The sequence below is a fragment of the Trichechus manatus genome, unplaced genomic scaffold (assembly GCF_000243295.1).
Source record: "Trichechus manatus latirostris isolate Lorelei unplaced genomic scaffold, TriManLat1.0 scaffold00103, whole genome shotgun sequence".
Classification (NCBI taxonomy): Eukaryota; Metazoa; Chordata; class Mammalia; order Sirenia; family Trichechidae; genus Trichechus; species Trichechus manatus.
This window is the reverse complement of record NW_004444039.1, coordinates 383,680-396,714: the sequence shown is the minus strand read 5'-3', so window position 1 is coordinate 396,714 and position 13,035 is coordinate 383,680. Positions and strand designations below refer to the sequence as shown.

At 42.2% G+C, this 13,035-nt stretch overlaps 1 protein-coding gene and 1 long non-coding RNA gene across 4 annotated transcripts in view; one reads left to right on the top strand and one right to left on the bottom strand.

The window, feature by feature from the left end:
- Window positions 1-7,192: 7,192 nt before the first annotated feature.
- On the bottom strand, window positions 7,193-12,167 carry LOC111821751 (uncharacterized). Of its 2 annotated transcripts, none has more exons than XR_002825089.1 (4): window positions 12,034-12,167; window positions 10,345-10,527; window positions 10,085-10,186; window positions 7,193-7,245 (listed from the first exon to the last, which is right to left on the bottom strand). It is a non-coding gene; the product is annotated as an uncharacterized LOC111821751 (long non-coding RNA). The 2 variants fall into 2 exon arrangements; XR_002825088.1 differs by having other exon boundaries at window positions 10,362-10,527.
- NEDD9 (neural precursor cell expressed, developmentally down-regulated 9) overlaps window positions 11,899-13,035 on the top strand; it is a 228,042-nt gene continuing 226,905 nt past the window's right edge. For both annotated transcript variants that reach the window (XM_023737442.1, XM_023737440.1), the window contains exon 1: window positions 11,899-12,221. The gene's annotated coding sequence lies outside the window, so the exon portion shown is untranslated. The remainder of the gene's footprint in view (window positions 12,222-13,035) is intronic.

Here is a 13,035-nt window from a genome sequence, read left to right as displayed (position 1 = left end):
AAAATTCTAACTCACAAAAAAAGACCAGACTTACTGGTCTGACAGAGACTGGAGAAACCCAGGGACTATGGCCCCTGGACACCCTATTAACTCAGTACTAAAGTCACTCCTGAGGTTCACCCTTCAGCCAAAGATTAGACAGGCCCACAAAACAAAACGAGACTAAAGGGGCACAACTACCCAGGGGGCAAAGACGAGAAGGCAGGAGGGGTGCAAGAAAGCTGGTAATGGGGAACCTAAGGTTGAGAAGAGGAGAGGGTTGACATGTCAGGGGTTGGCAACCAATGTCACAAAACAATATGTGTATTCATTGTTTAAGGAGAAGCGAGTTTGCTGTGTAAACCTTCATCTAAAATACAATTTAAAAAAAAGGTAAAAATATATAAAGAACACAATAAACAATTGAATAAAGAAAAAAACAAGCAAAAAAAAAGATGATGGTGTCTGTAGACTGAGAATGAGGTGCACGTTTCTGGGATGCTGGGCTCAGTGTCTATTCAGATTGTTTGCAGTTCTACTTTGCATCCCTTTTATCATAGATTTCCATTAGTTGAGAATCTAATTGTGTCTTTGGACTTTACAATCTGAGGGAGTTTAACTAATAGATCCAGTGTCCACCAGCTTTGTGATTTTGGATAGGTCATCCAACCTCTCTGAACATTAGGTGTTTAATCTCTATATGTGGTATGCAGCATAATGGCCCATCAAAGATGTTCATGCCCTAATCCCCAGAACCTGTACATGGCAAAAGGGATTTTTCGGATGTAATTACCTTGTTGTTGTTCTTAGTTGTCATTGAGTCGATACCGACTCATGGAGACCCCAGGTGTGCAGAATAGAACTGCTCCATGGGGTTTTCAAGGTTGCGCCCTTTCAGAAGCAGATCTCCAGGCCTTACTTCCCTGGCTCCTCTGGATGGGTTTGAACCACAAACTTTTAGGTTAAGAGTCTAGCATTTAACCATTTGCACCACTCAGGGACTCCATGATTAAGTTAAAGAACTTGATATGGGGAGATTAACCTGGATTATCCAAGTGGGTCCAACTTAATCATACGGGTCCTGTTATGGATTGAAATATGTGTCCCCCAAAAATATGTGTTGTAAATCCTAACCTCTATCCTACACCTATGGTTACAATCCCATTTGGGAGTGGGTTTTCTTTGTTATATTAATAAGGCAGTATTAGTTTAGGGTGTATCTTAAATCAATCTCTTTTGAGATATAAAAGAGATTAAACAAGCAAGGGAATAAGCAGAGATGGAGGAAGAAAGATGCCAAGCCACATTCATCGCCTAAGAGCAGAAGCTCAAAAGAGACAAAGACCTTCTTCCAGAGTGGACAGAGAGAGAAAGGCTTCCCCTACAACCAGCACCCTGAATTTAGACTTCTAGCCTCCTAACTGTGAGAAAATAAATTTCCATATGTTAAAGCCACCTATTTGTGGTATTTCTGTTAAAGCAGCATTAGATAACTAAGACAGGTCCTTAAAAAACAGAGAGGAGAACTTTTCCTGGTTGTGGTCAGAGGGAGATGTGAGTATGGAAGAATGGTCGGAAAGATGAAACGTGGCTAGTCTTGAAGGAGGAAGGGGCTACAAGCTAAGGAATGTGAGTGGCCTCCAGAAGCCAGAAAAGGCAAGGAAAAGGCAAAGACTCCTTGAAAGAATGAGCATGAGACTTCTGATCTACAGAGCTGTGAGATAATAAATTTGTGTTGTTTTCAACCATTGAGTTTGTGATAATTTGTTATAGCAGTAATGGGAAACTAGTAAATCATAATAAACCATACTACATATGTGTGGAAAATGTATAAAAGAATATATACTCCAATATAACGTTGGTTATGGCATCTTTTTGGTGTATTTATTTTTTCTGGTTTCAACAATACATATATATAACTTGTGTAATAAATAAATTATGAAAATATGAGAGAATAAATAACATACACAATCATAATTTGAATGACCTGTAAGAGCTCGTCTGCTAACCAAAAGCTTGGTAGTTTGAATCCACCAGCTGCTCTTTGGAAACCCTAGGGGGCAGTTCTACTCTGTCCTGTAGGGTCATTATGAGTCGGAATTGACTCAATGGCAACAAGTTTGGTTTGGTTTAAGGCGCTGCCCAGCTGTGGCATCATATGAACTATCTAAACCAAAAAAACCAAGCCTGTTGCTGTCAAGTCGATTCCAGAGTAGAATTGTGCTCCATAGAATTTTCAAGGCTGTGACCTTTCAGAAGCAGATCACCAGGACTTTCTTCTGAAGCACCTCTGGGTTGGTAGTCGAGCACTTAACTGTTTATGCCACCCAGGACTCCATGAACTATCTAGGAGGTGGCTTAATTGCCAGTCTATATCTTGACTCTTCTTCGAGGCAATACACAGGTCTCAACTCCTCCATGAAGGCACCACCAATTTCAAATCACTCCCACTGACTTATATTCTTTTCCACCTCTCACGTACATGTATTTGTATTTTACTACATTCTGATTGTATGTTCCTATACTTTTGCCATATGTACTTTTTAAAAGATTTAGTTCTTTGGTAAATACAAATTTTTTGAGGGTATTGTGTGCAGTGCTGAGGTCATTCGTATAGTATATATTCTTTAAAGTCTTCATTATGCCTGGCATTGTGCTTTACACAGGTCTCAAGATCATGTGGATAGAACTCACAAATCTACTGAAGAAATTTAAAAACACATTTTAAAGCCCTTGTGGCCAAAACAAGACATACCTATTTTCCCACTGGTTCATCAGCCTCACCTCAAGTCTGAAAATTGTTAAGGGCCATTCGGAATCCACTGAATGTCAACAGGCAGGGCTATTAACTGATACTCGAGTCCCCAAGACTGTGATAAGCACAGCAAATGAAACAGTGTGACTCATTAGAAGGCACTTGTGAAACACTTAATCTTAAGAACTTGGCTTTGATGAGTTAAAAATGCAGAGTATGCCAGCAAGACCAGTTCTCACTTGAGCAAGAATTTGTTAGCCCTTCCTATCAAAGCCAACCATCTCCAGGACTTTGAATGACCCTGAACATTATTTGGTCTTGGACAGGACAATAGGTACTTTGCATGACTTGATTAGAGAATAATGCAAGGCTGTTTCCTATTAGGTCACTTTGATCCATGGCTGAGCCAAATTCCCTGGGTCTGGCCCCAGCCAAACTACACCCCAGAGGAATGAAGGAAATAGAGCAGATTTTTAGGAGTAGCCATCTGAGTTCTTTCCAGCACATCTTTGTTCATCAAATATTTATTAGGTACTGTAGCTGTGTTCTCAACTTTCATGTACATAAGAGTCCTCTAGGATGCTTCTTAAGCATATGTATTCCTGGATCTCACTCCCCTGGCAAATTGACTCAGCACTTCCAGGGTTGGGCCAGGGAAGCTGTATTTAACCAGCCTCATAGTGATTCTGATGCAACACTTCCTTGTAACTTTTGTAAAATCTTTAGTTTTGGTCTCAGAAATGAATAAGCACCAGTACCTGCTCTACCCTGCCCTCAAGAGCGCTGAGGTCCAGGAGAAGGAGACACACTATGGTGATATCATGCGATAAATGCTGTAATAGCAGTGGGACCCGTTGGGTGAGAGTGCAAGGGGAAGGGGTGGCTCTGGCCAGCAGAACGGAGTCTTGAAGGACATTGCCAGGGGCTACCCAAAGAAGGAGGAAGGGCATTCTAGTTAGGGGAACAGCCTTCGCAAGCTGTCATCATGAGAATTCCTGAACTTTTAGGGAACAGTAAGCAGTTCAGTGTGATTGGAGTGTGAAGGTTGCTGTAGGGGTGGACAAAACAAACAAACAACCCAGTTGCTGTCAAGTCAACCCTGGATCATGTTGACCCCATGTGTGTCGGAGTAGAACTGTGCTCCATAGGGTTTTCAGTGGCTGATTTTCTGGAAGTAGATTGCCAGTTCTTTCTTCCAAGGTGCCTCTAGGTGGGCTCAAGCCTCCAACCTTTCAGTTAACACCGAGTATAGTAACTGTTTGTACTACCTAGAGACTTCAGAGGTGGACATGGTCAAATATAATCTAAGGAGATAGCATGAAACTAGATTCACCAACTAAGCCATTTCAGCTTTATTTTGTAGGCAACAGTGAGTTGGTGCAAGTCTTTGAGTAGGTCGTGACAGGAGTAGATTTGAAAATCTGTCTATGAGAATATTCAGTACTGTGGAGCTGTTCATTCAGTTAGTATCTTCTGAGAACCTACCATGTGCTCAGGATTAGAGTTTAGAAGAGGGTTGCAACAGTTAGGAATTGTCATGGTCCACGCAATGAGAGTCTAAACTAAGGCAGTGGCCACGGGTATGCACAGAGGAAACTGAACTGGTCAACCAGATTTGAGATTTATTAATTTATTTGTTAAATAGAATTTGGTGACTGGCTGACGTTAAGAAGCATGGAAAAGAAGGTTGGCAACGTTTTGGGACAGAGACTAATAGTATGGTGATGACATTAACCACAGAAGAGCAGAAGGAGAAGGCTTACCCCTGACCTAAAGGGGAGTAGATGAGCCCACCCAGAGAGAGCAGTAGCATGAAAACATATGGTGTCCAAGGGAGAAACCTGGATAGCAGCAAGTGGAGAAGGTGAATGGTGAAGGCGGTCAAACCAAGGCTAAGTGGTGTCCTCCAAAGAAAGAAAAACAACAACAACAACAAAAAAAGCCGTTTGCCATGGAGTTGATTCCAACTCATCATGTCCCCATGTGTGTTAGAGGAGCTGATTTTTCAGAAGTAGATGGCAAGGCCTTTCTTCCTAAGGTGGACTTGTACCTCCAACTTTTTGGTTAACAGCTGAGCTCTTACCTGTCTGCACCACCCAGGGTCTCCAAAGAAAGAGAGGAGAGGTCTAAGAGCAAAGAAATGATCAATCATTTTAAATGCAGCAGAGAGAAAGACTTCATAGTGTCTATTGTTTTCATCAATTAGGGTGCCATGGAAGACATTAGCAAGGACAAGTTCAGTGGTGGGATGGGAGGCTGGGAACCAAAGTTCGAATGGAAGGAAGGCAGGGAGGGAGGAGAGAAGGGGAGGTGGGGAAGTGATGGCAGAGAGTGTGGGCTTCCATTTCAGGACGGTTGACCTTGAAAGGAAGAAGAGAGAGGGAAGCAAAATTGGACGGGGGGATAGAACCAAGGGACTGAGTGTTTGGCCTTCCATGCAAATGTGAACACATGGCTTTGGTTATATGATAGGAAAAGTTGTGGTGAAAATGGCAGAGAGGTAAGTTGAATTTTCTTTTTAAAGTTCTATTTTCTGAGAGTAAAATGATTATATAAAAACTAAAGGGAATAAACAGACCATGTTGGTGTTTTAATCCCTTGAAAGGAGAGTAATCCCTTGTGAGACGCAGGCTGTTATAAGGGGACAGTGTTAGTTCAGTTGTAGAATTCTCGCCTTCCGTGCAGGAGACCCAGGTTTGATTCCCAGCCAATGCACCTCATGGGCAGCCACCACCCATCTGTCAGTGGAGGCGTGAGTATTGTTAAGATGCTGAACGTCCAGTGGAGCTTTCAGGCTAAGATAGACTAGGAGGAAAGGCTTGGCAATTATCTTCCAAAAATCAGCCAGTGAAAACGCTATGGATCACAATGGTCCCCTCCACAACCGATCGCAGTGACGGCACAGGACTGAGCAATGTTTTGTTTTGTTGGGCCATCATTACGGAGAGCACATGTGCCTTAGGACAGGTTTGATTTGATTTGACTATTTGGCTATTGTGTAAGTAAAAAGGAAAATCCAGGGAACTCACTTTATTAAATGGCTAGTGGACTTTTGGTATTTGATACAGAAATTTCCACTTTGAGGCAAACCAGTTGGATATAAATCCACATTCTAAAATACATAGAACACAAATGGACAAAAATCTGAACAACTGAGAAGTCTAACTTTGTCAACCACCAAAAATAGCAATGCAGTTTTATTGTCGATATCCTTGTAAATAACATGTTGTTTTCAAACTTGATTTCATGTGAAACCAGAGCGGCAGTTTACCCAGTTCCCTCAGAAACCAGGTGTGATAGAATGGTTTTAGTCTCGTGTTCTGTTTGTATGTACAAGCATGTCCAAGGGTGAAGCTGTACAGGTGCACAGTTGCAGATTGGCAGCAGTTACATAGATCTATATAAATGCACGGAACATGTCTTGGTGGAATCCATTCCAGACAGGTAGCAGTGCTTAACTGTGAGGAGAGCAGGAAAGAAAATTGAAATTAGGGCTCACAGTCAAAAGGCGCTTTGGCCTTACCTGCTATGTTAATTTTTTGCAAAATAAATTAATTTCATGTATAATTAAAAATTTAATTTTAAAAATTATCAAAACAATGAACACTAATAAGATTTTCTCAGTTATTTTTTTAGGAAGTCAAGGATGGAGATCATCCAGGAAAGGATAGGCAAGCAAGGCATAAGGAATGGAGAAATTAGTGCTTGCCAGATGCCTGAGTGCAGGGAATGCCCCCAATGGATCAGAGCCTTTGAAATTTGCCGTCAGATCCCTCTTAAAAAGAATTCAAAGTCTTTCTTCCTTTTGCTCTACTAGGTGCCTGTTTTAGTCAGGGTCCTCTAGAGGAATGAACCAGTAAGACATAGATAAAGATAGTTAGATAGATAGATAGACAGACAGATAGATAGATAGACAGATAGGAGAGAGAGAAAAAGAGATTTACTTCAAGGAATTGGCACATATGATTGTGGGGGACTGCAAGTCCAAGATATGAGAGTCAGGTGACAGGCTGGAGACCCCTGCAGGCTTACGTTTCAAAATCTGTAGTTTAGGCAACGAGAAGAGTGGAGAACAAGAATGTTCTGGCAAAATGTCTATCTGTAGTCTGGAGGCAGAACACAACCTAGGGAAACTCCCTTTTGGATTTTAAAGTCTTCAACTGATTGATTGAGACCCAGCCGCATTAGGGAAGGTAATCTGCTTTGAGGACAAGTGTGTCTTACTTATCTAGCACTACTATAACAGAAATACCACAGGTGGATGGCTTTAACAAACAGATATTTATTCTTTCACAGTCTAGGAGGCTAGAAGTCTGAATTCAGGATGTCAACTTCAGGGGAAGGCTTTCTCTCTCTGTCGGCTCTGGAGGAAGGTCCTTGTCATCAATCTTCCCCTGGTCGAGGAGCTTCTCAGTGCAGGGACCCCAGGTCCAAAGGACACGCTCTGCTTCTGGCTCTTGTTTCTTGATGGTATGAGTTTCTTCTCCTCTGCTCGATTCTCTCTTTTATATCTCAAAAGAGATTGACTCAAGATACAACTTAATCCTGTAGTTTGTGTCCTGCCTGATTAACATAACTGCCTCTAATCCTGCATCATTAACATCACAGAGGTTAGAATTTACGACACATAGGATAATCACAACAGATCACAAAATGGAGGACAACCACATAATACTGGGAATCATGGCCTAGCCAAGTGGACACATATTTTGGGGGGACACAACTCAATCCTTAATATATGGCTTCCCCAGTGAGTCTGAGTAGCTCTGGAGCAAGAAAGAAAGTGGACTGATCTTCCAACTAAGGCTAGAAATGAGCAAAGTGAACAACCAGAAGAACAAGAACATTGGGAGGCGGGGCCAAGATGGCAGAAGAACAAGAACATGAAAATCAACATTATACACATTGCTGAAATAGCTGGTCATGGGGTTCTGGCAAAATAAAAGGCCAGAGACACCAGGACTGAACAGAAGAGGTGGACGGCAGAGATGGCCTCTTACAAGCGAGAGAGAAAAGGACTCCGCTGCTAACTGAAAGGTTGGAGGACCAAGTCCACCCAGGGGCACCTCTGAAGAAAGGCCTGGTGATCTACTTCTGAAAAATCAGCTCTGACATGCGTGGGGTCACCGTGAGTTAGAATCAACTTCTCGACAACTGGTTTTGGTAAGTGGCAAGAAAGCGGAAGAGGAGGGTGGATAAAGTTCATTTTGCTGTGCCTACTAGATTATAATCTCTCTTAGGGAAGGAGTTTATTCTAATTCACTGTTCATTTACCGTAGTACATGTTCTGTGAATGGTTTTGAAATCATGAATGAACCAGTTAATAGGAACTCACTGGGTTCCTCCCCTTCCCACTAAGCTATAAATTTCTTCTATCAAGAATACCCAGGAAGTCTCTGGGGAGTTTACAGGTACTTAATATTACTGAATGGACAAATACACCGAATCTTTCTAAGCTCTGATTTCCTCATCTAAAAATGAAAACCACTCCCATTCCCGAACAGGAATGAGGCACGTGCTATACTACTAGACAACTTTGCTCTAAAAACTTGCCAAACCAACTTCTGAGCTTATTTATTTAAGTTCCTCGGTGGGCACCTGGAGCCCTGGTGGTGCAGTGGTTAAGAGCCCGGCTGCTAACCAAAATATTGGTGGTTCAAACCCACCAGCTGCTCCTTGGAAACCCTATGGGGCAGTTCTACTCTGTTCTATGGGGTCGTTATGAGTCAGAATCAACTGGATGGCATTGGGTTGGGTGGACAACTGATCTCCCATGGCTAATACTGTCTTCTATCCTGCAGGAAAATGAGTCAGCAAGGGTCCACACTTTGGACACAGAGTTTTCAACCTTCTTATCATCTCAAATTTTCTCTGTATCTTCTCAAATTCTCCCCACTTCTCTCTCCCCCACCCCACTTCCTCCACTCCATACAGCAGTTGCTCCTTGAACCAGCACCATGACAAATTCAAAACAGTTGCCTGGGGCTTGGCTACTGCTTAACAGGTAGTTATAAACCATTCTGTGGTGCTGAGATTCCAGCTAACTGAGATGGCATGCAGGGGCTAATTAAAATAGCTAGAAAGACTGTTTAAATAAATATGAACATGTAAACACTGTTTTCATTGGACCGAGTGATTAGAAATTACAGCTGTTTGCTTTTGGTCAGAACAATCTGTGGTTTGTTAAAATGTTGACATGTGACATAACCAGCCACTAATCAAGAAGGAGAAACAAAAAAGAAAACACACACACGTACACACACAGGCAAAAAAAAAAAAAAGAGGAAACACCTATAACTGTAAGTAGAAAAGCAGAGATAGAAAACCTGTGTCTTTCCAAGGGGGAAAAATATTTAACTTGTTTTCCTACAACAAGCCTGATCTGTTTTTGGACGAAGTCTCAGCTCCTTGGTTTGCCTGGACTGCTAAAGCCCTCTCTCCATTAGAAAGAACTCAACAATGGAAGTTCCAGGCAGCTCTAAGTGGGAAAAGATGCCATCAGGATGTAGATAAAAAACAGAATTAAGAATAATAAAGTTGTCAAATCAAGCACTTTATTGTTAAAAAGCCCAAGCTTAGGTTCTTTAGTATATATAGAATGCCATTGACTTATGGAGACAACTTTAATGTGTTAGTATTCGAGTTATACTATGTGTCTTAGTTACCTAGTGCTGCTGTAACAGAAATACCACAAGTGGATGGCTTTAATAAACAGAAATTTATTGTCTCACAATTTAGGAGGCTAGAAGTCTGAATTCAGGACACCAGCTCCAAGGGAAGGTTTTCTGTCTCCATCAGCTCTGGGGTAAGATCCTTGTTATCAATCTTCCCCTGGTCTAGGAGCTTCTCAGCACAGGGACCCTGGGTTCAAAAGATGTGCTCCACTCCTGACTCTTCTTTCTGCTGGTAATGAGGTCCCTGTCTCTCTGCTTGCTTCTCTCTCCTTTTATCTCTTGTAATATAAAAGGTGACACAGGCCACACTCCAAGGATACTCCCTTTATATCAACTCAGAGCTCTGACCTGAGTAAGGGCGTTGCATCCCACTCTTCTCCTGCCTCATTAACATAACAAACGTAACCTAATCCTCTTTAGCATAACCTAATCCTGCCTCATTAACATAATGGACAACTCATTCCCAAATGGAACCATAACCCTAGGTATAGAGGCTAGGATTTACAATACATCACAAAATGGAGGACAACCACACAACACTGGGAAGTCAAGCTGACACATCTTTTGAAGGCACAATTCAATCCATCACACTATGTAACTGCAATTTTTTTTTCCTAAAATTTATGCATTTAAATTTATACTGCTTAAAATCCTAACATAGAAAATATTACCTTACCTGATATGGCATAATGGGATATGCATAGAAGGACATTTTGGAGAAATCTGTACTGTCTGGATGTCTTCTCCACCACCATCCATTTCCAATGAATACTCCACACTACAAAATAAAAACTTGGGAATAAATAAAATAATCTACTTCAAATCTGGAATAGTTCCTGACACATATATTTCCTCAAGAATGATTTGTAAGGAAAGAAAGAAAAAATAGAGTATCCTGATGCTATTTTTACCATGAATATTTCTAGCTACACTTACAAATGTAATATACATACGATGATGAATATAGATGTTCATGTTGCTTGATTTATATGTCCCAGTTGCACAGGTTATCGAGCTGAGCGTGGGATCGTTTGTTTAAGTGTGGCATCTTCTTATGGGCGGAGCATTCCTTAACAAGATTCAGAGTGGCTCAAACATTTTGAAATAAACGAAATCCATCTGAAATTCAGAGAAGTCTTAAAGGAAATTAAAACAAAACAACACAACTCCGAAGTCACAAAAGTGCAGCAGACAGCATGAGCAGAGTGTGAAGCTGAGGGGCAGGACCCAGGACGGTCCTTTCCTGAGCTGGGTGGTGGAACAGACCAGAGCAGGAGCGTGGGCACCAGGGGACCATCTGGGAGCAGTAGTTGTTCAAACTGTCTCTTTCTCCTCAACACTTTCTGTCCCAAATTACATCCCAGGCACCAGGAAAGGGTGGGAAGTGAGGAAGAGAAGGGAAAGGCAAAAATCTTGAGCTGATTAATAATACAAAACTGACACTAATGACAATAATAAAAACCAAGCCAAACCCGTTGCCATCGAGTCGATTCCAACTCATAGCACCACTTACGTAGTGCTTATTTATCTGTGCCGGGCACCCTTTAAGTCCTTTACAGATATTAATTTATTCTATTTTCACAACAGTCCTGTGAGTTAGCAACTTCCCATTTTACAGATGAGGAAGCTGAGGCACAAATTCAAACCCAGGTGGTTCATCTCAAGGCCTATCCATTTGTCTGCTACTCGAAAGCACAGTGGAAGAAGACAAAGGATTTGGAAGTACGGCTTTTAAATTCCCTTCCATGTACTCAAATCTAGGCTTCCATACCAACACCACCACCAGTTGCTATCAAGTCGATTCTGACTCATGGCGACCCCATGTGTGTCAGAGTAGAATTGTGTTCCATAGAGTTTCCAATGGCTGTGATCTTTCAGAATTGTATATTGCCAGACCTTACTTCTGAGGTGCCTCTGGGTGGAATTGAACCACCAACCTTTCAGTTGGTGGCCAAGTGCTTAACCATTTGGGCTACCCAGGGACTCCTAAGTCTTCCCAAGTAAACAAACAAACAAACCATTGTCATCGAGTTGATTCCGACTCATAGAGACCCTACAGGACAGAGTAGAACTGCCCCAAGGAGCGCTGGTGGATTTGAACTGCCAACCTTGGTTAGTGGCCGAGCTCTTAACCACTGGGCCACCAAGGCTTCAAGTCTTCCGTACTGCATTGTAAACTGAGTACCTAGTCCCTAGCATTGTGCTTATTACAGTGTACAAGCTCAATAAATATCTGTCAAAAGAAAGAATGTTTTGTGTCAATTTATAGTAGAACCCTTTGGAACATATTGAGTCCATAAAATCTCGAAATCTCCATTCGGTGGCCTTGAAGTGTTTGCCTCAGTGCAGTCTAGAAAGGAGCTTATGGCACTTAGAAAATACATTCTAGAGGATGTTACTGCCACTAGCATTAAAAGATCACCCATCTTTCTAAAATTAGAAAATGGTAGAGATTAGGACTAGGTTTCTTACCTGTCCCTAAACTACAAAGCATCTTCAGCTTCAGTGCTTCAGAAGGTCTGTCAGAGAAAAAAAAAAAGCAGAGGCACAGAGAGGAAACGAACAGAGACAACATCATTTCACAGCAACCGGAAGGAAAAACAGACACATACATAAGCCACTCACACTTGACGTTTGTGGTCTCTTTGTAGGGAAATGCTCAGAGCTGTCTTTAGAAGCCAGTCTGGTTACTGCAGCGAGCAGGAAGCATAGCCTGCAGCAGGGCTGAGCTGGCAGCACTGCTTGCCTGTCCGGAGAGAGGGCAGGAACGCCAGGGAGACAAGATGGTCCACAAGCCGTGGTTCTGCTCTGAGGTGAGTCCTCGGCCGCTTGCTGGGGCCTGAGGTTGTGGGGGTGGGGAGGGAACACTCGCTCAGACTCCACTACTTCCTGGGTGGATAGCAGACATCTGGTGGTGCTTCTCCCTGTTATCTCCCCTTAGCTGGGGCTGGGAGGGGTTCAACCTGCCTCAAAGAAAGGCAAGGGGACTCTAGTTCTCCTTCAAGCCTACCAAGGGGGGCGCTGGTTGTAATGCGCCTTAAAACCTGCATGATTTCTACTTTTTAAATCATCTTGGGTAGGTTCTTCTTGCTGTGCAAAGTGTATGGCTCCGCCCCTCTTCCTACTGCCTTCCAAGCGCTTACTTGCAATGATCTTAAGCTTCTATTTTCGCCGATAATGTCAGTACTTCAAAGTCTGGGTCGTCATTACCACTTTAGGAAGAAATAGTCATTTCACTGTTTGCAGCCTCTCTGGGAAAGATTCTCAAGGCGTAAGGAATGGTGACTGAGAGCCGGACTATAGGTGTGTGTCCCAGGGCTGCAGAGGCTGGTTGTTAACGTCTTCTCTAAGGCACTGGGGCGAGGTAACTGCGTTCCACGTCTCCGCACTGGGCCGCCCAACAGCCCCATCCTTATTTTCTCTTTATTAATTAATTCATTTAACTCATTCATTCAACTGCCTTTCTTCCACCAACGGTTCGAAAGTAAATTTTATCTTGCTAAAATTACTTCAAAATGAATAATATAGATAACTTGAAAGGGAGGAAAAGTAGTTCTAAAGGGTAATATATAGTGCGTGTGTGTATATATATATATATATATATATATATATATATATATATATACA